The sequence below is a fragment of the Diadema antillarum genome, unplaced genomic scaffold, assembly GCF_040938485.1.
Source record: "Diadema antillarum isolate AM-2024a unplaced genomic scaffold, OU_Dant_1.0 seq00000768_RagTag, whole genome shotgun sequence".
In the NCBI taxonomy this organism is placed as follows: Eukaryota; Metazoa; Echinodermata; class Echinoidea; order Diadematoida; family Diadematidae; genus Diadema; species Diadema antillarum.
Window position 1 is genome coordinate 3,295,847 of NW_027271658.1, and position 27,621 is coordinate 3,323,467.

Genomic DNA, 27,621 nt, shown 5'->3' on the forward strand with positions numbered 1-27,621 from the left:
CATGATGGAAGAATTGAGATGTTAGTCGTGGGAGACCTGTTTGTTCGTTTGTATGTGTGTGCGTTGGTGCGTACCCAGTAAGTATCATTGTCTGTGTATAAATGAAGAAGGGTGTGTGTACATTCATGCTAGTACGTGGAGTAGTAGGAGTGTGAGTATGTGTCCACAGGTGAAGGGAACTATTAATTTAGACTGTGAAATTACGAGTTCAGATTGAAAGTTCAAATCGTTACAAACATTTGTTGTGAATTCAATACGTTTGACAGAGTCTCAGAAAATTATGGCGAATTGTTCATGGCTGGGTGGGTAATGATAGTTTCTGGCAAATTTATTTGTCAGTCGCACTTTATTACAGATTATAAGATCAGTGATACGTAAGGTCAGAAAAGTTTAATTAATCAAATTTCTCATTTATGTCAGCTGTACCTGGTTGCAAGGTGGGAAACTACGAATCGACCACCGAAGAAATCGTCTGTAACTACGACAGCGCAGCAGTGGCGTCCCCTAACTATCCGTTGCCATACCAACCGAACGCTCGTCCAAGATGGCGAATCACCACCAGACATGGCACCTTCATCCAGCTTCGCTTTGAAGACTTTGAAATTGGCTCACCCGGCTTAAGGTAGACACGCATGAACCGGATATGAAGTTATTAAGTGTCTAAGAGAAATAGAGCGACAGTCGCCTTGTTTATTAGGGTGCGTGATTTAGTCTTTTCTTCAGTAGGGCCTACTAAAGCAGTGGCGGATCCAGAGGGGGGCGCAACCGGCGCAAGCCCCCCCCCCCTTTATTTTTCGTAAAAAACAAAAGAAATAAAAAGAAAAACAATGAAATGAAACCCGGAAGTGGCACCAAAAATATTAGTCACGCCCCCCCCCCCCTTTACAGAATTCCTGGATCCGCCCCTGTATAGTAATGAGTACAAATTACAACAAATTTCATAACATTATTGTAGTTCTGTTATCGTATGATCACGTCCATATAGTCCATTGCTGTCAAATGAAACCAAATTTATCCCTTAAAAGTCTACAAGACGATGAGTAACGTTTTGAATTTATGTTGTACTAAGCGGCATAACTGTCATCAAGGTTCTGTTTTTGTCGCAAGTGAAGCGCCAAATTACAAGGCCGCTTGTAAGTATGTGAGGCAGAGCTGCTGGATTCGTTACCCCTTGAAGAACATCAGAAGGATTATCAGTCTTAAAAAAAACCCAGACGATGCCTGTATGTGCTCATAACTCATCCTATAACACATGGCAGACTGAATAAAAACAACAATATTTATGAATACTTATGAATTATTCGTACACTATATATATAAGACTTTGTGTATTATTGTGCAGATGAAAATTTTGGCCACAAATTCATTTGGCATCTCAATAAAGTGAAATGATATCCCTTCGTAATCTTTGATGGTTAGGTGTGAAGGTGACACATTGAGCATTCACGATGGAGCGACCGAAATGACGCCGTTGATAGGGACTTACTGCAGCAGCCACCCTCCTCCCGAAGTTGTGGTCGCCAGTTTCAACTCCATGTACATCAAGCTCCGTTCGCTAGGTAGCGGGACAGGACGTGGCTTCTACGCTGTCTACAGGGGCACAACATTCCAGGAGACACTGGAAGAGAGGTCGACAACACCTAATGTTGCACCGAGTAAAGGTAGGAGTAAAAAAAAATCGCCTACTGCACTGAAAACTGACTTTGTCTTTTGGAAACAGGCATGTTTATGATGCTTAACAGCGTGGTGCTAAATGAAATCGGCCTCCGCCACAGATCAAACGGTATATCTTTCGGTTGCTAAGACAAAGGACTTCAATATCCAACAAATTTTTTAGGCAATTCGTCTGGTACCTCATCTCGTTTCGTCACTAGTTACTTCTACTAATCTTTTTTTGAAAACTACTATTCCTACTTTATAACTAATACGTATTCTCCTAAATCTTAACAAAGGGACGAATACAAATGAATGCGTGCTTTTGTTCTTTACATTGCATTGTCGGTGGGGAACTGACCTTCAATCAGATTTTGTTCCTGGCAATTTTAAAATGAGATGCTTAAGTGTGAGGACTTTACGTTTAGGCAGTTCTAATTATCAATTTCGCATTGACTATACTCGTCACGTACACGTGCATGCTGGATTCACATGCATTTCTTGTTCTTTTTCGTTTATTTTGCTTCATTTACCGTCAAAGAAACCATGATGTGCCCATCCGGCTGGGAGCTGTACGCGGAGAGCTGCTACGCGCTCCGGCAGACCGAGAGCGGGATGCGCTGGACGGACGCCAACCGCATGTGCCGGGATGAGGGGGCGCATCTTGTTAGCATAGCCAACGAGGACGAGATGCGATTCGTACACATTCTTCTCACGTCCACGTGGTTCCGGGATAATCTTAGGACTTTTATCGGTAAGATGGAGCCACACATGTTGAAACGCCTTCACTGAAGATGGATGATATCATGTTTGTGTTTTTAACTACTTCGGACATTGTAGCACTAGATGATTTGCAAACAAGTACACACACGCACAATATATAATCATACACACACATGATACATTAATAGCACATCAAATACGCTACTTTGGAGATAAAAAGCTACCTTTTCATTTCTCATTAAGTAAGGCCTCATTTGCTCTATCGCAATCAGAATATGGAAAACCGAAGGACCAATATCGATTATTCATATTTTTGATTTACTTCCTATTCTAGGTTTGACATATGAACGTGAAAAGCGCCTCCATCGCTGGGTAGACGACAGTCCTCTCAGCTATGCCGATTGGTTCATCCCAGACAGGTATACTTCCGAGTCACTCTGAGTTTTTGATAGAGCAGTCTTCATTGGCATTTTCAAGAGACAGATTTGATGGTAACACTTATATTTGCACTAGATTTTAACCATTGGCAGCTGTCAACACTGATTACGACCTCACAAAAGCTTTAACAAAGAAAATTGTCATCATTGAAAACGTTAACATCGGCGTCTAATCATATTTTGATCTAGGTATTAATATATCAACACATATCATTTATGCTTGCTGTTTAACGATCAGCATCTCAATGTCCGTACGCGAGTGGGCCATAAAATTGATATGGTTAGTTCGATTTTAAATGAGTTCAACTGATGAATGCTTGAAATATCATGGCGGGACGCGTGACATTGTTTCCTCCAATTGTTTTTTATAACATGCTCACCTAATAAACAAAATGTCGTGGAAACTTCCGCAAGTTGCTTTCGTTCTGTGATTCAACTGTGCCTTGCGAATTAATACAGTCACTGCTGAATAACCACTACCGACTTCGTTTGGATAGGAACAGCGACTGGGGTCTACGACAACCCAACGGTGGCGACTTGGAGGAGTGTGCCCTCATCGACCTGCACAACCTCCATTCCATGAGCCAGTGGCACGACGTACCGTGTGCCTCGAAAAGCGCTATGCAACTCGTTTGTGAAAAGGCGGCCCACACTGCCACAGGTCTGTGCACATCTCCACTGCACACTCTGCCAAGAGTTGCCCAGAGTTGTGCAGTTTGTTGATGCAAAAAAAGTCTTGCACTGAATTCATTAAGTGGTAGAGAGACATTTTTGTATTGCCAAGTTATAGGTTTATATCATATTATTGCATGATCTCTGATTTGTATCGCAGATGGCACTTAACGCATGTTTAATCAAATTAATGTGTGGTAGAACGTACTGTATCATGATGGGCCGATTTCTTTTTTCTTTCGTCATTCATGAATAATGCAAGAAAATGTGCTTCCTCAATTTTTACGCTTCAAAACATAGTGCCTTTTAAAATTCTTTTTTCTGGTCACTCTCATTGTACATATTTTGTCATTACATGATAACATTATCAAGAACTCCATTGACCACCATATTGATTAATGCCGTATGCTGACAGACATCGGTACTTTCGACCTCAAATGCGCATTACGACGTGTGGTGTGAAAACTGAATTCTATGATAAATGTCTGCATATCAAAATTAGCAAATTATTCAAGTCTAGAGACAAAGATTGTAGAGGTATATCACTTGTTTTGGAAAGACAGCTTCATGTTTTGTAGTTAGTTAATCACAGTGAAATGATGACTACCTTATTTGCAAAAAGACTCGAAGACAGAAATAACGTGAAAATTATTTGTTCTATTATGACGTGCAACCACTTGCTGATTTTAGCCTCTCGAAGGAAATGTTTTGTGTGAAGAGGGCTTCACAAGTTTGCCGCGTTCAGTTCAGTTCAGTTCAGTTCATTAATAAGTTCAGTTCAGTTCAGTTTTATTCACCATCAATTTAGGAGTATATAATAAGAAGATACAAAAAAGTTACATAACTATACACAAAGTAAACATAAACAAAACAAAAACAATTAAATTTGATGGTGGGAACCCCAGGAGACGCAGTGCTTATAGAAAGGTGCCCCAGTAGTGCTTAAATATCAATATACACGTAAAACAAACAAACAAAAGAATCAATATACATTTCGTTATTGCCTATCCCTGCACACTGCTGCATGGTTGTCCTTTAATTATTTGAAATGATGGATTTAAAGCAGGGATAAAAACCTTTATTTCCAACAGGAATCCGAAAAATGTCAAGGCAACGTGTCGGACCGTTTTCTCAGAAAGGTAAGGAATGGTTTAGCATTTTTATGAAAATAGTACTGCGTTAGGGCAGAAATGATGTGGATTTTAACATATTGATGTTAGTAGTTTTCATCGTCTTACATCTGAACTTATTATAAAACAGTTCAGGCTCTGATGAAAGTGTTTAAGCCTAAATTGTTGTAAAATTTAACGTAAAATCCCACAATCCTTTCTCCAATGGAGGAGGGTTGGATTATTCCATCTGAACACAAAGATTAGTTTATCAAACACAGAGACTTGACTTTTTAAACACCTTCTAAAAGATTATCTCGGATTGACTGTATATCAGGGGAGCTTTTTCCAGTTCAATTCAATTCAATTCAAATGTTCCTTCCAACATCACTTTTTTTTTCAAATGAAATAACTTTGTGTTATACAAAATATATTAAAATACATATATGTTCAAATCACTGAAAGTGACTGATATTCCCACATTTAATTGACTGTATCGATTCCTCAATTTCATCAGCTTGCGATCAGCCCTGGGACCTGATTGGCTCCTCCTGCGTGCGATTGATCTCCCTCCAGCCGGCCCGCCACGCCTCCAATGTGACGTCACAATCGTCCTGTCCGCCTGGCTCCTCAAAGCTCCAGTTCATGACCATCCCGTTATCACGACAGCTGACCTTCTACGCCGACCACCTGTGGCCGAGTGCGCGCGACTTCGACACCATCCTGGTAGAAGACGCGAAGTCGAGGTCGTGTCAGGTGTTGGTGAAGGAGCAGGTGGACGGCAGGGTCAAGTTTCAGATGAAACTCATCGATTGCTCGAGCAATATGGGTGCGGTCATCTGTTCGAAACCAGCAGTGGGTTAGTTCAATCTCAACTTTTTCGTTACCGGTATTCAGAGATAGTTCTGACTTGTGGTGATTTCATTAAGAATAGACCAAACTCCGAATTATTTACCCAGGGCTCGACACTAACGGTGGCCCGGTGGCCCGGGGCCACCAAAAATGAAAGTCGGGCCACCAAATTTCAAAAAAGGGCAAATTTGGTGGCCCGCCTCGGGCCACCAAAATTTTTTGAAAAGTATGTCAATAAATTCATAACTTTTTGCGCCGGAAATTAGTAGTTAAATTTGTTCAAAGGATGAATGAAAATGACTGAATGAATGCCTGAGAGTGAGTGTTGCAAGTTTGTTGAAGTTTATTTATGAGTGGATATGTCCAACTTCTAATTCTTACTATCATAAATCTTAAATATTTGACTCATTAAAAAAAGGACTTTTAATGTTTTTTATTGTTGTTTTTTCGGGACACCAAATTTTTCTCTTGGGCCACCAAACAAAAAAGTTAGTGTCGAGCCATGATTTACCATTGAATAAAGGGGGCTCATAAAGATGAGAGTTTTTCCTGAAGAAAAGCAAAAATGAATACATGTACTTTCTGATGAGGTATTTCCCCTCTCTCTTGCCTGCTAGAAAACCCCAGTTCTTGCTTGGCGCACATGTTTCAGTGCGGATCTGGAGAGTGCGTGCACAACGTGTACGTTTGCGACAGACATACTGACTGTACGGACGGGAGCGACGAATCACCAGAACTATGTCCACCACCAGGTAAAGCGTTAACATGTCTTTATTGTCATCGTTGTCATGTCTTAGTTGTGATTCGAAAAGTTAACACATTCAGCAGTGAAATTGCTTTATTCAACACTACTTGAATTATTGAGTTCAGCCGTATTCTAAAGTCCTTGAACGGATTTGTACGTTGTCTCTCATGCTCAAAATTTGAGTGTGTCAATTTAATTGACTTTGGGGAATAGAGAAGAAGCACACAGGCGAAAAGGGGGAAGGGGGAAAGGGGTTTCAGTAACAAATCGGACATCATAAAGGAATAAAGTTATGGAAGTTTCAAATGTTTTCACAAGTTGATGACATGACGTAATCGCCTTAAAACATGCCAGTTGCCAACTGCAAACCCTTACCCCATAGAAATCACCATCTTATTCATGACTGTAAAAGTTTCTCCATTTCAGGGATTCTACACAATTCAGTCGACCTTAAAGGGGAAGGCTAGTAACTGATCAGTGGGAATCAGTGGAAATGCTGGGAGATGATTGTTCCAATCCTTATGGGATTCATTCAAGAGTTCATTGTATATCTATTGTTGTGTGAAAATGATTTGCTTCAGAATGGTCTCATATTCAAGTAATGTGCAGTTTAATGCTTCCAGGTTAGCGTCCCTGGTCAGTGACGGAGCATTAATCTGCACATTACGTGAATATGAGACCGTTCTGAAGCAAATCATTTTCACACAACAATAGATATACAATGAACTCTTGAATGAATCCCATAAGGATTGGAAGAATCATCTCCCAGCATTTCCTCTGATTCCCACTGATCAGTTACTAGCCTTCCCCTTTAAGATCAAGTCGCCGTATATTATATTCTAAGATTGCATTTGATCCTATGAAAATAGAAAATGAACAGAATTTCTCGATTTTAGTTGCTCTAAGTCTGAGTGAACCCAATTCTATTTTTTCCCGCTTGATTTCATTTTTCTTCGATGCCTAAGTCCCTTTGTTCTATACCCATCCATCATTACAAAGCAGGTTTTCACTGTTGCATTCCCTGAAGGAAGAATCTTGAGAAGAATAAGAAGAATCATCAAATAAGGAAATTGATAACAATAAAAACTAATGTTAGACTTTATAACTTACAGAGGTGACCACCGTAACAAGTTCACCGCTGACCTTACAGAGTGACACGGAAGAACTCCCGGTCTGCAGAAGTAACTTCTTCCGGTGTAAATCGGGCGAGTGTATCTCTGTTTCATTCTTTTGTGACTTCATCAAGCACTGCGCAGATGGCTCGGACGAGGAATGTGGTAAATCGCTATTTTTTAATGTCACTATCAGTTTTTCTGTCTCTCAGTGGCTCTCTCTTTATGTTTTGATCATTCTGTAGATTTTCTGTTTTTTTTGGAAATGTCTATCCATCTCGAATGGCCAACAAGATATCTCTTTTATCCTTCTACCACTCTACCAATCCTATCTATTTATACAATCTCTGTCTATCTGTCAACCAATCAGTGTTTTACTCAGCGTTGTATAAAATCATGATAACTTGAGACGTTTTTGACCAGTAAAGAAGCTTCTCAAAGGACATGAATAAACGTTAATTTTAGATATGGCTCATTACGTATGGATGTAAAAATGTCACCTGCTCAGTCGTTATCACTATTTTATTGACCTATGGGTATGCTCTACTTTACCGGAGAGAGGCAAGAAGGATGAGGACAAATTAATCTTCCACTTTCCAGGACCTCGCTTCTAGCGATCTATTGAAGTAGCGATGTGGGGTTACGTCACAATAATCTTTGGGACGACAAGTTTTGAGTGGTTGTAGGAAAGTTACACGCCTATATGTAAACAGCCAAGGGACCGCGGGCTTTTATTTCATCCGCTGCTACTGTTACTACACCACTACCCCTACTACTACTACTACTACTATTACTACTACTATTGATTCTACTCTTACTATTTCATGTACTACCAATGATGAAATAATGTTGATGATTATCGTAATGATATAATAATGGTAATGAAAATAATAATAATAATAATAATAATAATAATAATAATAATAATAATAATAATAACAATAATTTTATAACATAGATAATACTAATAAATGATACAATATTGATACGGTCTTATTTACCGAGGGCTTAGCCCTCATTGTTACCCAACCAGCAGTGCTAAGTACCCATCTACATACAGACCAGTCAAGAGCGATATTATCGGCACAATATTTTGTCCAAGAAAGAACGCAACGGGCAGGATTCGAACCCAAGACCTCCTGTTACAAATCAAGGGCAGTGAAACTTAACTTCTGTGCCTGAAGGCACTCCTGTTTCTACCCAGCGACTTGAACTAGAAACCTCAAGATTGAGTGTCCATGGTCCTATCCACTGAGTCACATAGCAACAGCTGTTATATTCAACATTATTAAGTTTGATAGTTGCTCCATTTATAATGGCAGGATTGCAGTTCGAACACATCAATAAGCACTGATTTTATGTCTTCTCCTCAGAGTATCCTGCATGTTCAGAAGACTCGTTCTCCTGTGACAACGGCCAATGTATCCCAATCAGCCAACGGTGCGATCTACTTCCTCAGTGTATCGACGGGTCGGACGAGATAGCATGTCGTAAGTAATGTTATAGTGATGATAATAGTAGTAAAAACAATAAATAACACTTATATAGCACTTAATACTGACGTTTCTAGGCGCATTACCACGAGAGAGAGAAATTGAATTAAAATACAAAATGTCATATATATATACATATATATATACACACACACACACACATATATATATATATATATATATATATATACATATATAGGCATATATGTATATATATATATATATATATATATGTATATATATAACAGAAATTATGATTGAGTTAAAAACACATAATTTAGGATCACTAATGATTCATCTACAACCATAAAGATTCTCACAGAAGATATTGTTACCAAGACAGATTTTCTCCATCTTATATTCCCCGTCTTGCACATGATTATGTATATAAGGGTGACTCTCCAACAATGCGATAGCCGCAATTCTTCTGATAGTGAACAGATCTTACTCGATCTTGTCCTATGTTTTATTACTCAGTATGCTCTCAATCGTGGCGTTGATGTCTCATCAGAATATTAAATTGTTATCGAATACTGCAGAGTCTTCCGCGGTTGGGTTCCAGTGCTACGACAGTACGTGGTTTCCACTTCGCATCCTGTGCGATGGCGTGAAGGATTGTCCAGGAAACAGCTGGGAAGACGAGCCTAACTACTGCCGTGAGCACCACCGTCATTTCCTGATACAATTGAACAGCCTGTGTGCTATAGGAAACAAATCATATTCATCAGTCCACGCAGAAACTAAATGGCCGTTCTATTCCAAGTACAAGTGCAAAATACATGCATCTAATTGTCATGAGAAGAGGTTAAAAAAAAATGAATAATTATGATTATATTATTAGAAAATTTCTATGCGGCATAGTCTTGAATGTCAGTACTGGTTCTGATAAAGTAATCACGGTATAGCTCTCAAAAGCTTACAAACAATCCTGTATGATTGTACAGAGTATAGACTAGAATGCTTTAGATAATCTGCATAATGTTTCAATAGGCCACTTAAAGACTTCCTCATCACCCTCTAGGAAATCATTAAAAGATTGTCTTATAAGAATAATGCATAAAATGATTACACCAAGACAGGTTTCAACCTTTCCAGCTTTGAATGCGCCGCCGAATTCCAGATTCAGTGCCGAAACGGTGCATGCGCAGATCGCTCAACAACCTGTCTTTACGACTTTGACGAGTATGGGCTTCAAATAGGCTGTCGTGACGTCACACACTTACGGCATTGTGGTAAGACCTTTATAGCTCTTTTTCTGTTTCATTACTAGTATAATATCATAAGATAAACGCGCGCGCGCACACACACACACACACACACCATCGAATTATATAGACATGAGTGCAATCTCAGGTCAAAAAAAAAATACACGCAAAGCAAATATATAGAGAAGCGTTTTCTACATTTTGTGTGTATGTGTGTGTGTGCGCGCGCGCGTGTGTATGTTTGTGTGCATGCTTCCGAAATATCGCTTGAGATTCCAAGTTCGAAAAAATATAATGTCGAGCTTATTTTTTTTTAACTGAAGTGAGTAAATGCCTCAAAATGTTGCAGTGTTCATATTTCAATCAAAATACAGAGATGATGTGATATAAAGAAAATCATTCACATTCTGACGATAATTTGTGAATTTGTGTTGAGATTATGATGACTTCTTTTACAACGTTGTATAGTTGTAGCTTGAATGCAATTCTCTCAATTCTCCTCAGAACTATTCGAGTGTGGTTCGTCCACGTTCAAGTGCCCAAACACGTACTGCATTCCACTGAAGCGACGATGTGACGGAACGAGGGATTGTCCAACGGGAGAAGACGAATTGGGATGTGGTATGACGTCACAATCACTCCACTATATTTGAACACAGACCCTAACATCTAATTTTACAAACCTTCTCGTGTGTAGCATATAGATGCTTGTAAATGGTTTTCCATCTCCATTCGCGCGTATTGAAGTAACATCCCTGACAATGACGTCAAGTCACATTCACACGTCACAAGTGGATAAACGTTTAACACATCTGCCTTCTAAATGAGGTGTTTCCTTTAATGGCGTAATCCCGCCAATGTTAGTGGCGAAATACCAAAGCACACAAGAAGATTCATAGAGTACAGGCAATGAAGCAAGTCATATGGATGCAGAAATTGACATTGGAGGACAGGAATTTACTATGAGAGAAGAGAACAGTGATAGTGAATTCAGTAGTTGTTTTCCTCGGTAACAACCATTGTATGCGTGTCGTATTGAGGAAGAGATGCGTCAGCTCCGTACAAGTAAAGACGATGCATATATGCCACATTATTGTATATCACCGAATTGTATAGTTAAACAGTTTCGTGCCTTCTGATCGGCTACAACAGCGCATCTTTCCAATGGATGCATGTGTGCATGGTGGCATTATTGTTATAACAGATTGCGTACAACTGTTCAGCCATACATCCATGGAATGGAAGAAATGTTGCATGGTTCTAAAGATAAAGACTGTACAAAACTATAACCATGTCTATTTAAAATGTGCAGTACATGATTGTACCTACTACTGTATCGCTGTTTCTTAGACAAAAATAAAAACATCTCGTTTGGCTCGCCATATTCCCCAGACAACTATACATGTCCATCTGGGACCTACCGTTGCCGTGGCGAGATGTTTTGCCTGACGCCCTCAGAGGTCTGCGATGGCATCAAACAGTGTCCTCAGGGCGACGATGAATTCTTCTGTGGTTAGTACAAGTATGCATGATGAATTATTCATGAAGTATGTGTACACGTAATGATTTGTCTTGTCATTGGTTTCAGACGGTGATCCTTACTTGGAGCATATCTGGGGCTCCAAGCGTCACACGGTCAATGTCGTTATGAAAATACAATGATCATTTAGTCGACGAAATGACAGATATCGTAACGGTCGACCGTGCCACACTTGGCTCCACATAAAACTTATCCTCGAGGTTGGCTATCCTTGTCTGAACGTAACTGCGTAGACCTGATCGATTTGGGTGCTGCTTTTTTATGCTGAAGTCTACTAGATTTTAGTCATATCTTGGGGCTTCAGTCTGCCTTTAGTTGATTTATGCACTGACGTAGCAATGCACCTGACTCATTGTATAGGCAAATGAACCATCTTTTCTTTTTATTTTGGAAGTTCCCCTCTTATTGCCGACATAAGTGACAGTGATTCAGAACATTGTAACTAATAAGAAGAAAAGATGTTTATTCGAGTTATGAGTCACATGCATTGTTATGTCATTGAATAAATAAGAAATTGCCAGACGTCCTGAAGCCCCCCCCCCCCCCCCCCCCCCCCCCCCCCCCCCGCTGAAATAGACGACATAAGAATAGCCCCCAAGCCCAACAGGTCTATAAAACAAGCTGAATACAAATCTATCCTGACAATTTAGTTGGGAACTTCATGTATATCCTATACGTGTGTGTGTGGGGGGGGGGGGGGGGCGTTATGTGTTTGCGTGTGTGCGTGTATGTGTGCTTGTAAAGGGTGATTTACGTAGGTTAAGCATAAACATTTTTGTTTTCTTTTTACTCTATCGACACCCAAGGCGTTCTGTGTTTGTGTATGTGCGTGTATGTGTGCTGGTAAATGATGACTTAATCTAATGGTTCTTAGGTTAAGCATAAACTTTTTTTTCTCGTTTTACTCTTTCGACACCCAAGGCGAGGCGTGTCCATCGGGCTGTCTGTGTAGTGGACTGGCCTACACGTGTTCCTCGAGTGCTGTATGGAGCTCTACCGCAGCTAGCTTGATCTCCACTAACACCAGAATACTGTAAGCTATGCGCTTTGATAATCCTACACAAGAGATTGACTTATATCTGGGGTTTCCATTAGTATTTTCTTTATCCAAAAAAAAAAAAGCTTGTAGATGTAGCTATAGCACTCTAATTGAATCACTTTGGTGTATTATCAAATGCATCAGATGCAAATTATTTTCCAAACAACAACAGAAGGTTAAAACGTTATAGACCATTGCAAATGATTTAAAAGTTTGTGTAATTTGGTAACATTCCCACCAGACACGATTTTGAAAACATTCGTGATCATTCCGTCTGATTGAAAAATTGCCCTACATCGACCTGATCATTACGGATTATTAAAAATGTGTATGAAATTCAAATCGTAAAGTGAGAATGAATTCTAAATCAAAGTTATTACGTTTTCAATAGTGTGGGGATGAGGGCACTTCCGGGTTTCATTGGCTAACGAGCAAAAATAAAAATCTAAAAGCAAACAAACAAACAAACAAAAGGAAAACAAAAACAAAAACAAAAAAGGCCTTCTGGTGCTACTTCTGGGTTTCTTCAGCTGACAAGCAAAAAAAAAAAAATCCTCTCTGCAGCAAAGTGAATGATGCAAGATAATGATAGGTGGTGAGAGTGACATACATCGCGACGAGTAACGGATGATTCTAGACACAGATCTATCTCATGGCTGAACTATCCTGTATTACGAGGAGAACATTTTAATTTGGTAATTTTCACATGTGAGTAGTTATTGGGGATAACTCAGAAAAGAATGATTTAAGAATGCAATTGTTTAAAGCCCTGTTTTATGCATAGTGTGCGAGTATACTCTCAGGAAGAAGAAGAAGAAGAAATGACAACTTCAAATTTTGAAGTATTTTCAATATGTAAAATCCACTAAACAATCATCTATCAGTTTATGTTTATGCATCTGTCCGTCTGTTTGTCCGTCTGACTGTCTGTCCGTCCATTTCTCTCTCTCTCTCTCTCTCTCTCTCTCTCTCTCTCTCTTATCCTCGTTTTGTTATCACAGAAACCTAAGCAGTGTGATGTCCCGTTCTTACCGAGAGAAGCGATCGATTCAGGGCAATCTAACGCTAGAGGACGCTCTTCACATCGATCTTCATGACTTCAGACTTCTAGCAGAGCTGTAAGTACTAAGTAAACAGGAAGAGAAGGATTTGTAACATTAGTATAAGTAGTTCCGATGTTCATCGAGCTAAGTATTCCTGCCAATTGATTCTGAGCTTGATTTTAGCGGCAGATCTCTCGCTGAAACCTTTTACAGTGTGTGCTGTACATCTACCATATTGCCTTGTGTTTGCTATTAGAAATCACTTGCTAAAGAACATGCCAATTGAACAATACAATAATTGTACTAAAATGTTTATTTTTTATCTTTGGAAGAAATAGAAATTGTAGCTACGTGGCAGCAGTGTCGTACGAAAAACGTAAAACAGACTTGAAGATCAGATGGTAGTGCATGTTACTGTTAATGTGACTTTGAAAGTGCATGCAAATGATTCTTTTCGCCGGCACAGTAATGCACACCAGTTTCGATTCCGCGTCGTAGGACTAGGTCAAGAATATTAATGTTTTCACATCCCCTCAGGTTCATTTCTATATACACGCAAAGAGAGCTGCATTACGTGTTGATATCTTGTTTAGAGAGTATAGTGTCACTGCCAGTTTCAAAGGTCACTATGAGCACAGCACCTCCCCCAAAGCAAAACTGGGCATAATGACTTCACCCCGTTCACTGTCATAAGAAGTATAATATTACCTCTATGTGATAATTACAACATGACAACATAAGGAAATATTGACAGAGTGGGTTGAATGACTCTCACTAATGGCATACACGAGTAGTAGTATTCCATTTTACTTTGTTACCTTTTGCTTTCATGTTTGTTAATATTTTGTTCTCTCCAGGGATGTGTCGAATAATGAAATCGAAATTGTTCATCCTGGAACATTTTCCTCTCTCATCAATCTCTACAAACTGTGAGTAAAAAAAAAAAAAATCGAGAATGTTCTTGTGACGTTCTTTTTTTAAAGATTTTAAAGGCATTATTTACCATTTGCAGATGAAACAAAAACCCAGCTTTAGTATTTCAAAAATAGTTCTGAAATGTGAGTTATGGATAGAAATATAAACCAATGTGAAAATTTGAATCAGTATAATTAATGTTAAGTATTGTTAAATATACAAAATGTGAACAATACTTACAATAAAAATGTTTCTAGACTGAAATAACCGTCTACAGTTATGGTTTAGTGAGAAAAATAGTGATATCTCCTTATCATTTAGGCTTTATTCCGAAATTTTTACATGGTAGGATGTTTTGCGATACAATTGACCTCGTTATTATACGCATATGCATCAAATGTGATATCTTGAACATTTTTTAAATCATTGCTCCCAATGATAAACGATACCTTTAATCCTAGAATTCACGGAGTAAAGAATGGAGCAAGCAGACAAAGATGTTTTGATAACAAAGTTCATCAATTTGTCAATTCTTAAAAAATCAAAACAAATAGCCTTTTTACCATACTAAAAAAGTCATTCTCTACCAATGCACTTCAGACACTTTATGTCTAAGTGCATATTTTGTGCTCATTAAAACTTTTGAAAATTTGTGAAAACATTGAAAAGACCAGCACTTGTCTCAATTTGTGTATATTTTTCATCTTCTTTACAAATATTCAATCGGGAATGATTAAATCAGTGGGATGTGTCTTTTTCGTTTTTTCTAGTAAATTATATCACGTAACAATGTATGTGGGATTTGGAGAAGAGCGAGTGACATGCACACGCTTCGGCTTGTAAAATTGGGAAAATAATATTACGTTTTTAGACCGACGATACCAACTCGAAGATTCTGTTGTGCTGTATAATGCTTCTTATACACACAAGTATACCCCACATTTTTTTTTTTGTATTTAGGTGATGCCAGAAATAAAAAATCAGAGAGCATTTGAACACTATCTTCTCCAAAAGAGTAAGTTAGCATATTATAAGAATTTGTTTATCTATCCTGATGCTAAATGTTTAAACTTTAAAAGTTATGAGCCAGCGAGTTAAATATTCTTAATCGTGCTTTGCTTCTACACAGAATAATGGCAGAAAACAACATCAAATTTCTTCAGAATCGCACATTTGACGGTCTTGTGCGTTTAGTCCATCTGTGAGTACTCCTCTCTATCAGTTGACCTGATTATTTGGGCAGACGATATCTCTTCTAATATGCACATACGTATTCGAAACCTTGGATTTGGATATGAAAACAGCTTGATGACTCATAACCGAGTTACGAGCTCATGTTGCAATTAAGATGTTTATGACTAGTGTCGTGTGCCCAGTCATTCATATTCTGGGAATAAGCAGGTCAAGTTTGTTTTCTTTGGAATTCCTCAGTTGATATTCATACGTATGCATGTACTCCGCAAATAAAAAAAAAATGCAGAAAATACAGAACTAAAAAAACAAAACAAAACGTGACTTACAGTGAACACAAGTCATGGTGTTGCTTGTCAATATTTTCTTATTGCCTATATTGTACGCACAGTATAGATTATGATTAACGTTTCCTATTGGTCTGCAATTGCAAGAAATGTCTCAATCTGGGCAGTCATATTTGAATGTGTAGTTGCAAAACGTAAAACTTGCTGGAACCCCTGCTTTGGAAACTGTTGGGAAATACCATGCTGACAGAGAATGACTCTTCTGAAAAGATTTTAGAATTACTATCAAAGAATAATATTCGAAAGAAAAAAAAATGTGATTGTGTGGGTTAAGTCGTATTTCCCTGAACACTGACCAATGCTTTTCCTTGTTCATTTAGTATATTCCTTTTTTATTTCGTTCCGTCTTTCTCCTCAGTGACCTTAGCGGAAATCCGCTTCATCTGATCTCACCTGGAGCGTTCGCCTCGCTGAGGGCGCTGCCAACACTGTGAGTATATCCTGGCCCCGCCCCCTTTTAAATCATTCCACCCAAAATGTTGGTCTTTGATTAACCATTCATGCGCACTTTGAGTTATGAGCCCGTGGAAATTCCCTGATCACCCACTTCCTGATTTATTTGAGAACTTATTATAGTAGCTGCACAATATAAATGTCCTTTATTAGGTGATCCGAGTATCCTCTCGGATCACCTATTGTATCTGTACGGATTCTTTCTTCTTCTTTCTTTCTTTATTTCTCCCCAAAAGTTGTGCAGAGGTTAGCTCAGAAAGTACTCTGCCTATCAATTTCAAACTTATACCATGTATGTATCGTGTCCCAAAGACGGCAATCGAACTAAAATCAAAGTGATCAGTCGACCGTGACGTCACTATGACGTCATTATATGAAAACACATTTTCAGTCATATCTCATTAATGGAATGAAGTTTTTCAATGAAATTCACGTCACATATATTTCAAGTTATGCACATTCTACTCATATTCTCAAAATTTACATTTTCTCTTAGTACGTGCGCGTACGCGCGCGTTGAAATATTTGTATGCTCAAATCGAGCTCAAATTTTTTTTGCACACGTTTCAGACCATTTGGAGCATTTTTTGAAAAATTGAAAAAATCGGACGGACGCGTACGCGCGCGCGCATATACGCACGCACAGCTTATATGCAATAGAAATTTCCCGTTTTTTCACACGTATCGGCTGCCTGAAATGTCAAGGAATATTTCTACCAAGTTTCAAGTCAATCCGACTCAATATGACGTCATACGGGCCCGTCAAAGTTGAAATTCCGCGCGCGCGTCAATGGCGATATACAGTACAACTATGCCAAAAAACTGCCAATTTTGAATCCGATTTTACTCGTTAGGATGGACGGTGACCCCCCATTTTCTATACATATTTTGAAAACTGATGAGTTGTACATGTCATTTCATGGGTTGGCAACGCTGACAAAATGATTAAAAGATATCAAATTTCTTAATAAAGTAAAAAAAGTAAATTTTCAAAATGACGTCATCAAATTTCAAGTTCATTCGAGCGTATCTCACTAGTCCTTTGTCAATTTTCACCCAGATTTCAGTATGATGTAGCTTATTTAATGTTCTTTCAAACATAAAATTACAGTGTTCTGATTGGATAACAGTATCACCTCGTAAAAATGGATTAAAAGTAATCTTGTCAAATTTGACCAGTTTACGTGTTATCTCTATGGGAGTGCAGTTTTTCTGGAAATGAAAATTGACATGACTATCTTTATCGAGCACTAGCTCACTTAAGCTTCGGTAAATTTCTCCCAGATTTTAATATGTTGTAGCTGAGACTTTACGCTACCGTAAGTGTGCCCTTTGTTTTTTCATACGATGTCAAAATCACGTCAAAAAATTGGGTTGAAATTCAGGCTTATCTTCGATGTATTGAGATATTTCTTTCTTTCTGCAACTTTCTTTGCAATAACTCAAGAAAAACGGCCTCTATCACTTCTATATTTTGCTCATGTTTAGTTCATGTCACGTGAATTATTTCATAAAATAACAGCTACTTGATCGGACACCATCTTGGGTATGTAAATTAGGGTCAAAGGTCATAGGTGTTTCACCCTGTATCTTAGTGAATACATGTCTTATCTTTCCCATATTTTGCACACGCAAAGACCATGTTACAAGGATCATTTCACAAAATAATCACTATTTACTCAGATGCCATCTTGTCTGTGCAAATTGAGGTCAAAGGTCATATGTACTTCTTTCTGTATCTTCGTTATGACGTGTTATCTCTATGGGAGGGAATTTTCTTTAATGTGAAAATTGACATGATTGTCTCTATCGAGCACTAGCTCACTTACCCTTCGGTGAATTTCTCCCAGATTTTAATATATTGTAGCTGAGACTTTGCGCTATCGTTTTATTTAATTCGTTTTTTCATACGATGTCGGAATTACGATAAAAAATTGGTTGAAATTAAAGCTTATCTTCTATGTATTGAGATATTTCTTTCTTTCTGCAACTTTCTTTGCAATAACTCAAGAAAAACACGCCCTATCACCCCCATATTTTGCACATGTTTAGTTCATGTCTCGTACATTATTTCATAAAATAACAACTACTAGATCGGACAACATCTTGGGTATGTAAATTAGGGTCAAAGGTCATAAATGTTTCATCTTGTATCTTAGTGAATACCTGTCCTATCTTTCCCATATTTTTCACACGTATAGACGATGTCGCGAGAATCATTTCACAAAATAACCACTATTTCATCAGATGTAATCTTGGGAGTGCAAAGGTGGGTCAAAGGTCATATGTATTCATTGCTGTATCTTCGTTATTCAGTGTATACAGAATTTGGTACCAAAGATGGCAGATATGACTCCCTTTTCTAAATGAGAATGCAAACATCACACGGCCAATGTCTCTAAACACAGATGAAACTTGTATGGTCATGCCTATTGCGATCAGGACTCGAATCATTGATAAAAAAAATCGGATCACCTTAATTTGTCAGTGATGACAAATTACAATCTCTAGTTATTATTATTATTAGTAGTAGTAGTAGTAGTAGTAGTAGTAGTAGTAGTAGTGGTAGTAGTAGTAGTAGTAGTAGTAGTAGTAGTAGTAGTAGTAGTAGTATCATTTATTGAGCTTTCAGTCTCGAATATCAGTATCACATTATTCAGAACCAGAACATTACAATGAAGAGTTTACCTAAAACCATGTAACATTTATGAATTGCTCTATTTAACGTTGCATTTAAAAGACATCGAAATGGAAACAATCCTCTCGAAAGTTGATCCCTTCAGAGATCAAGTTTTATATTGAGACTTTTCCCAGTTGACATGTTGAGGAATGATTGAGAAATCAATGAATCAGTGATTTATAAGTGTGCCTAATATAGTATATCACTACAAGACAGGATACCAGAGACAGATATCTTTCCGAGAACGTTAAGAGGGCATATAACCCCCTTTCTGATCCCCCGTAATTGTGAGCCTTCCGTCAACAACTTGCGGAAAGTCGTACCTAAAGTTCCTGGACGTCTTTTTTATTCGCACCAAGGTGATACCTCCTTGTTCGCACCATCTGTGTAATTTACACCTTGTACCGAGTTTCTGGAACACTACAAACACACGCACGAACGCGCGCCCACGCACACGAGCTTGTTCAATGGAATGTGAGGGAGACATCCTGAAGAAACAAAAGGGAACAACATACATGTACATGTATTAGAATCTCTAAATAATAGCAGCAAAAACATACAAACTAGGATCAGCTCAAGAGACATAGATACTACTATCAATTAATCCATTAAATACCAACAGGACTCTTCCTTTTTTACCAATTTCGAGTTTATCGCAAAACAGGGATATACCTGTTTCCCTTTCACTAGCTTACATCGATACTTTCTCCACTGTCTCTACTCAACCACACTTCACATTTTTCTTGCAATTTATGGTCACAAGAAGTATATTTCTGTGATACCATTTAGTGTGCGATGTGATTATTTACGTTGTGTACTTTTAGCCATTTAACAGCCGCTGGGACATTATCGTTTCCTTTTTCTATTCTTCTTTTTTTTTCTATTTGGTACTCCTTTCAGGAACTTATCTTCGTTGGACCTAAACACACTTAAACCTCGAACGTTCGGTGGACTGACTTCCGTCAAACACATGTAAGGCAATACCCACAAGTGTTTATATTGAATAAATGGTACATTGTACGTAGTTTAAAATGTACTATACCAGATATATGCCCGATCCACGCGCACTTAACCCAGGTAAGGGTTTGTACATGTAGAACTGCATGTATTGTAGGCCAATTATGCATTTGGGCCGTAAAGTCTGGTAACGTGCGTGACCTCGAATGGTCGATGGATAGATTTCCGTAGACACGTGTAATCCAATCCTCCATGGTGTTAAAGGCTTAATTCACCATTTGCAGAAGAAACTAAAACGCAGCATTAGTGCTTTAAAATAGTTCTAAAATGTGAGTTAGGGAAAGAAACAACCACTGTAAAAATTTGAATCCGTATAATCGACGTTAAGTATTGTTGAATAGGCAAAATGTGAATAATAGTTATAATAAAAATGTTTCAAGACTAAACCGTCTACAGTTACGGTTTGATGAGAAAAGTACTGATATCTCCAGGTATTTTAGACTTTATTTCAAAAATTTTATATGGTGATATGTTTTGTGATGCAACAGACCTACACATAAGTATCAAATGTGATATCTTGAAAATTTTTTTAATCACTGCTCCCAAAGGTAAACAGGACCTTTAACATTTCATGAATGGTGCCTGATCACGGCTGTACAGTACCAGATTATGTGTATGATACGTGCACAATTAACTCAAGTGCAGATAATTGGATTTAGGGTAATCATGCATTTTGAGTGCATAGTTCGGAAAAAATGCATGACAGAGCAAAAAGCATAAAGAACATTATACAACGCTTAGCGCTGCTCCCCGTTAAAAATTCATGGTTATTGTGCACGACCATACACCGTGACGAACACAATGAATGTCTCATGGAGTCAATCCATCTTATCGCAGATTATAATTATTATACAGTATTTTAGAATTTTTTGATGTAATCAAGTGAATTATGAGAGTGAAATATTCAAGTGATTGTAGTTAAACTTATAGGTAAAATCACTTTTAGACTAACAGTCGAGGAGTATATATCATTATTTAAATTCTTTTGTACTGATATTTTCTTGGACACAATCCCATATGATATGTATGCTCTCTCCAGTGACAGCGTTCTATCCATGATCACAATGTTGATAAAAAACAGTTATGGATATTTTGTAACATTATAGTACGCTTATGATATGCATGTGGAATGTTTGGAAATGGAAATAAAAATGAATGAATGAATGAATGAATGAATGAATGAATGAATGAATGAATGAATGAATGAATGAATGAATGAATGGATGGATGAATGAATGATATATTCTTCACACCGTTCGTAAACCTTGGCTGTTTGCATCTTTGTTTTCACAGCTCACTGAGGAATAATCCTCTCTATAAGGTCGAGACAGGAGTATTCCATTCACTGAACATGACAGAAACACTGTGAGTATCTGACTGATCAAGCCTCATATTCACTTACCTGGAAGGCACCGTTCACTTTGTATCCTAATTCAAACATTCTGTAGTCTGTTATCCGTTTGGCAACACATCTGGTTCCGTTTATTCATTTTTTTTACCATGTATCGAAGTATTCACTATGAATCCTTTGTCAACGTACACCACAGGCTAGATTCTGTTCTATCCGTTTTATATCAGGTTTCTAGATCAATACACGGTGGTTTTTTTAATTTTCTTTTGATTCTTTTAAAAGCCCTGGTTCAGTCGTTTCCGTCATGTAGGATGTCAATAATTTTTGTAGAACAATCTAAACATTCTCGATCTTTTTTGTAATGGCTCCATACCAAATTATGTGTATTTGAATCTTAAAACCCCAAAACAAACAAAAACAAAAACGTTGATCTTGCATCTGCTTATGAGTAAGACTTTTGTTACTCATGACTGACTTTCTGATATTTGAAGTGATTTGTGATACACTTTCTCTCCATCCATAGAGATATACGTGGGTGTGACGTAACATCATTTCATCGCGATGTGTTCAATGGCTTGGTCGAGCTGAACACACTGTAAGTCAATCGTTCTGTGTATGACCATGCTGTCATTGTGTTCAAATTGTGGGTGTTTGTGTGAGTATGCCTGGTATGTATGTCTCTAAATACTTACGTGTATACGATCAGTTCAGAGTAATGATTAGCGAGCTTGACATCTGAGACGCTAAACCTACGACGCAACTATTAGGCCAATAAGAAATATTGTGCTCATCCTCGAGACGGCTGTTCCCATCGCCCAACCGGGGAGGAGACGCGTCATTAGCATTAGCGTTGCAGGTCCTTTAAAGCTCGCGACTATTTCAAGTTTATGACGCTGTAGATATATATACCAAAGCAAGCCTGCTGGTAGCATTGTAGAAGAGTAGGCTTACATATTTATCACCGTCGTATAATGGATAAGACGCCAGATGATTTTTAACGAGAAGGTTGTAGGTACGACTCCCCCTCTGTGTCTTCATCAATGGACAAAGTTTATGTCTAGTATGGCCCCCTCAACCTAGGTTTATAAGTGGGTACCTAGCAATGCTCGGGTAATCATAACGCCAGGGGCTTCAGGAAGAGTATAGTGGCACCACTTAGACACTGCCCTGGATAAGACCATGGCATTATCAATATCAGCTTGCTTCCAACTGTTTGCCTCCGCAAATGAGATACACGTTTTGCCGACGCAGTGTGCTTGTTTGTTTGGCAGTCAGCAAAATCTTTACAAGAGACATGACAAATTTTGACGAACTCTGTAGGGAACCATAAAGATAAGCCAAATTTTAGTTGATAATCTAAATTTGCATCTGAACCAGCAATTGTTTGAGGATTCTGTATCACTGCAAGGGCAGTTTCAATATCTTACTTTGAAATTCCTCGAAGAATGTTCGGGTCCTGGTCGAAAAACATACGACAACTTTATTATCATTATTTCTATAAGTCAGTCAAAGCTTATCCGCACACCAGCAGTGGTCAAGATGCAGCCGTCTAACATACTTCAGTTTTTAGGTTTCGCGAAAAATAACAAGAATGGTCCGAAAGTTTCAAGACAACTGCTGGGAATGAGCTTCCTTGACGGAGTCCTGTTCTCTTCGAGCAGTTTCTGTTTTACTGATGTGGAAAAAAAAGACACAGATAAAGCATTCTCCTAGAATCCGCTTTCATATTTATGAAGCTAGTTGACGATTGCAACTTCTGTATAATTCTTATAATTCTTCGGTATTTCCCCATATTCTTCAGTACTATTATGTACGAAGAGATTTGCGATGATAAACTTTCCCTGTATATGCCCCTGTATATAACCCCGACGCCTTTCCGACCGCAAACCAATATCGCGTCATTGTAAATCATGCACCCTTGGTTTCAACTCTGTCCAACTATCAAGATGTAGACACAAAGAAATATCCATATGAAGCTCTTCTTCCAAGTCAATCAATTGTTTACTTGAAATTATTCTACAGTAAGATTTTACCTGAACTACAGTGTACTTACAAGTGCACTTTATTTGTAAATGGTCTTATTTTTGTATGGACACTCTTATTATCGTCAATGAAACGTATTGATGTAGTTGTGTCACTGCCATTAGTCTATCTTTGTAGTGTGTGTTAGTCTCATTGAAATCATTGAGTTGGGTCACAATACATTGCACTAAGTTAGTTTTCACGATATAAGAATAATACAGAAACTGACTCTTGAATCTTGATTCAAATTAGATACACTGACGACTTCGTGTTCTGTTGCCTGGTTCACGACTCGACTCACTGCGAGGCTCCGATCGATCAGTTCTCCAACTGCCAGGACCTGATGAGGAACAAGTTCCTCCGTGTCGCCATCTGGCTCCTGGGCCTCAGTGCTCTGGTGGGGAACGCCTTTGTGATGGTGTGGCGCTGGCGAACGAGGCACAAGGAACCCACCAAGAGGGTGCAGACTTTTCTCATCCTCAACCTAGCCCTTAGCGATCTCCTTATGGGACTCTACATGATCATCATAGGCAGTGCCGACATGTACTACAGGGAGGTAAGAAACTACTGGCAAATGACTGGTAGCAACCTGGCTGTGGCAGAGTGACAAAGCCCCTGTGTGCTGCTGTTGTTGGTGTTTTTTTCTTTTTACCTCTATTTGGGTTGTCATGGTGATTATGTGGAAGTAGGACTGACCCTCTTTGAGAGTTTTGTGTGATTGTCATTAACACATACGAACAAACAGTGATTTCATTCCTTTTATTTCACTTCACTTATTTTCCATTTCGAACAAAAATTATACACAGTCATAAACACAACGTAATTGTATGAATACAAAGTATTTCAAATATTTACATCGGCACGTAAATAGTTACTAAGGTAACAAACTTTAAACAAAGTCTTATAGACCTGCTACCGTTGTAGTTTATGAGATAATGGGTAATTAAGTAGGCTGTTGGAAATGGATGAGACTGCTAAAAACTTGCTTGTATATTACAGTCCTCCTCAAAAAACAAACAATAAACAAGCAAACATGTGGGCAGCCCTTCCTGCTCGTAAAAAAGTGTGAGAACCAAAAACACTTTGTATGTGCCGCATTCAGGAAAAAACATCCACAGAAACAAGGAAGAGGGAAAGAGAAGACAAAAATTAAAAGACAGTGCGAACAAAGCAAATACATGGATTTAAAGAAGTGGAGGGAACAAAAACAAGTAGTGCATGATCTTCTCAGTGCAGAAACTGCTTGGGACCAGTCAGAAAGAGGCAATTTGTGTCTGAATAGAAAGAATGTATGTATACGTCAACTGGTGTCAACAATCATATAAGTGCATAGTCATTATAGCATGCGATGTCTTTAAAGTGAGTGTTTTCAAGGTGACCAGAATGTTTTTGGGAGCAGTAAAGACTCCTGTTTCCGTGGTGAATCTCAGGAAGTGGCGACATGTAGAACGAGGAAATAAGAAACTGAAACTGCCCGACAAAGTGATACCAGGGGATTTCTGTCAACTGTTTCCATAGTAATTAAGTCCTACTGTGAACAGAATCATTGGAAAGAGCAATGTCACGACAGTATTACCTACACGTGCAGATCACGATATGGACATGCTGAGTACTAGTATTCGCAAAGTGAGCCGTCAGGGAGGGGGTGAAAAGTTGCAGTGTAGTGATCGATTCTCCACATGGTTTATACATTTATCAGGGAAAAACGGATTGCGCCATGATTTATTCTTTGTTCGTGAAAGGGAGACTCATCTCGATATTTTTTCTTCCATGATAAAGAACCAGTAAGTCCCGGTAGATACTTCAATTAATTTCAAATCACATTTTATATCCATTCTAGGTAATACATGACACAAAGTGAACACATACAAGTTAGGAACTATTAAAGGGTAATTGAATAACACAGTCAATACAGATGCAAATAAGTAAGACATTCTACAAGCAGACATGCCTATCTAAAGTAGACAAGTATATGAGGTATAAACAATATGAATTGTAAGCTATATACAATCTGAAGACACATGACATTTAATATGACACAAAAATGCAAAAAAAAATGCAGAAAAATGCAGTGGCAATACAATTTGATGGAACTTTGCAATCTTATTGGGTGGGATTGAGAGAAACGCGGATAAGTAGAATAGATGTCTATTCATACCCATGGACACAGGAGTACACCCATGCAAATAGTACTCATAATGTACAGTGTAATGGAATATTATATACATTATTTCAATTGCACTTTGACTTAATGCAAAGAGACGTAGAAACAACCACAACTACAATGGCAACGACTCAATACCTTGCCAGACATGGAAGGAAAGTGCGGAGGGAGACGTTGGAACACCTAACCTCTCACCAACATACGTAGATCAAACCACAAGGAAGTTTTGGAGTATGGTCGTGGAGGAAATAAACCGTCCAACAGAATGGGATAATGAACTTTTTATGCCATTAATGATGATTATGATGATGATGATGATGATGATTATTATTATTATTATTATGATCATCATGATGATGATGATCTTCATTATTATCATCATGATCATGATGAACAACAACAATACAAAATCACCAACTTGCCAGCCTGTGTTCACACGCTCTACTTTACAGAGATGAGAATAACGAATGGGAATAACGAATTTTCACATAGCTGGTTGTAGAGTGATCTACAACAACAAAATTGAAAACGGAAAATAATGTTAGTCATTACAATGCTTCTTGAGCTTAACAACGGTGGCTTCAATCACTGTCATGCATGCATATTTTTATTTCTATAATTTAGCATTTTGCTAAGATCCTTTCATAAGAAACTTAAAGAAGATTCTATATGAAAGGCACGTACCTATCATTCATTACAATGTGTATGACACAGAAGGCAGACGTAATTTGTGACAGCTCTGCGAAGGAATTTGAAAATATACCCATGCATATGAATCAGCCGATTTTTTTTTTCACAACGCAAGCGTCCATTTTCTTCGTGTAAATACTCTTTAATGTGTATGACAAATTTTTTCAAATTAACATAATGAATGCTATCTTAAGATTTCTGAAAGATCTTGTGCTAGTATATAGAACGCGCAAGACATATTTACAATGTACCAAGAAGTATTTTCCTCTTTTGATTTTGAATAGGAGTACATGATTCACAAGGAGAAATGGCAGTCGAGTCCTCTGTGTCAGATGGCTGGTTTTCTCTCAGTACTGAGTGCTGAAGCCTCAGTCTTCCTCGTCACTCTCATCTCCATCGACCGCTTCCTCGGCGTCGTTTTCCCCTTCAGCCGCTTTCGATTCCACACCAAATCCGTGCGCGTCAACGTCTTCATAGCCTGGCTGCTCGCCTTCATCCTCAGCCTGCTGCCGCTCACTCTTAAGTCTGCATTCGGCGACCGCTTCTACGGTCGCTCCAGCGTGTGTTTAGCGCTGCCGCTGACGGCGGACCGTCCACGCGGCTGGGGATACTCGGTCGCCGTCTTCATCGGTTTCAACTTCGTATCGTTCTTCATCATCTTCTGCTGCTACACGGCCATGTTCATCGCGATACGCAGGGCATCGCAACAGTGCACCAGGCAAAGGGAGCGGTCGGAGGAGGTTAAGATGGCCACGAAGATGGCCGTGATCGTAGGGACAGATTTCTGCTGCTGGATGCCCATTATCGTTATGGCCTTATTGTCACTTAGCAAGGCTGTGGAAATCCCTCAGGTATACCTAAATACATGACTTTCATAATGTATTCATCATTATGAATAATGATTGTGTATTCCATCCTGACGATCTCGTTAATATCACTTTAAACCTATCACGTGCAAACTTTTCAAAGTATATGAAGTTCTTGTGTCCATTTCAACTGGAATCACTTTGCTCATATCAGTTGGTGCTAGGTCGGACAAGCCTCCGGCAAGCTTTTTGGTTTCCTTTTGTAGCCCTTGTTACGGGAATTCTCACAGGTTTTGAGTGTATAGGCCTATGAAATTCTACTGAACTGCGGAGATGAACTGAATTGATTGAAACGGACAATT

At 38.6% G+C, this 27,621-nt stretch overlaps 1 pseudogene; it reads left to right on the forward strand.

The window, feature by feature from the left end:
* LOC139738799 (uncharacterized) overlaps positions 1-27,621 on the forward strand; it is a 126,687-nt pseudogene that overhangs the window by 84,728 nt on the left and 14,338 nt on the right.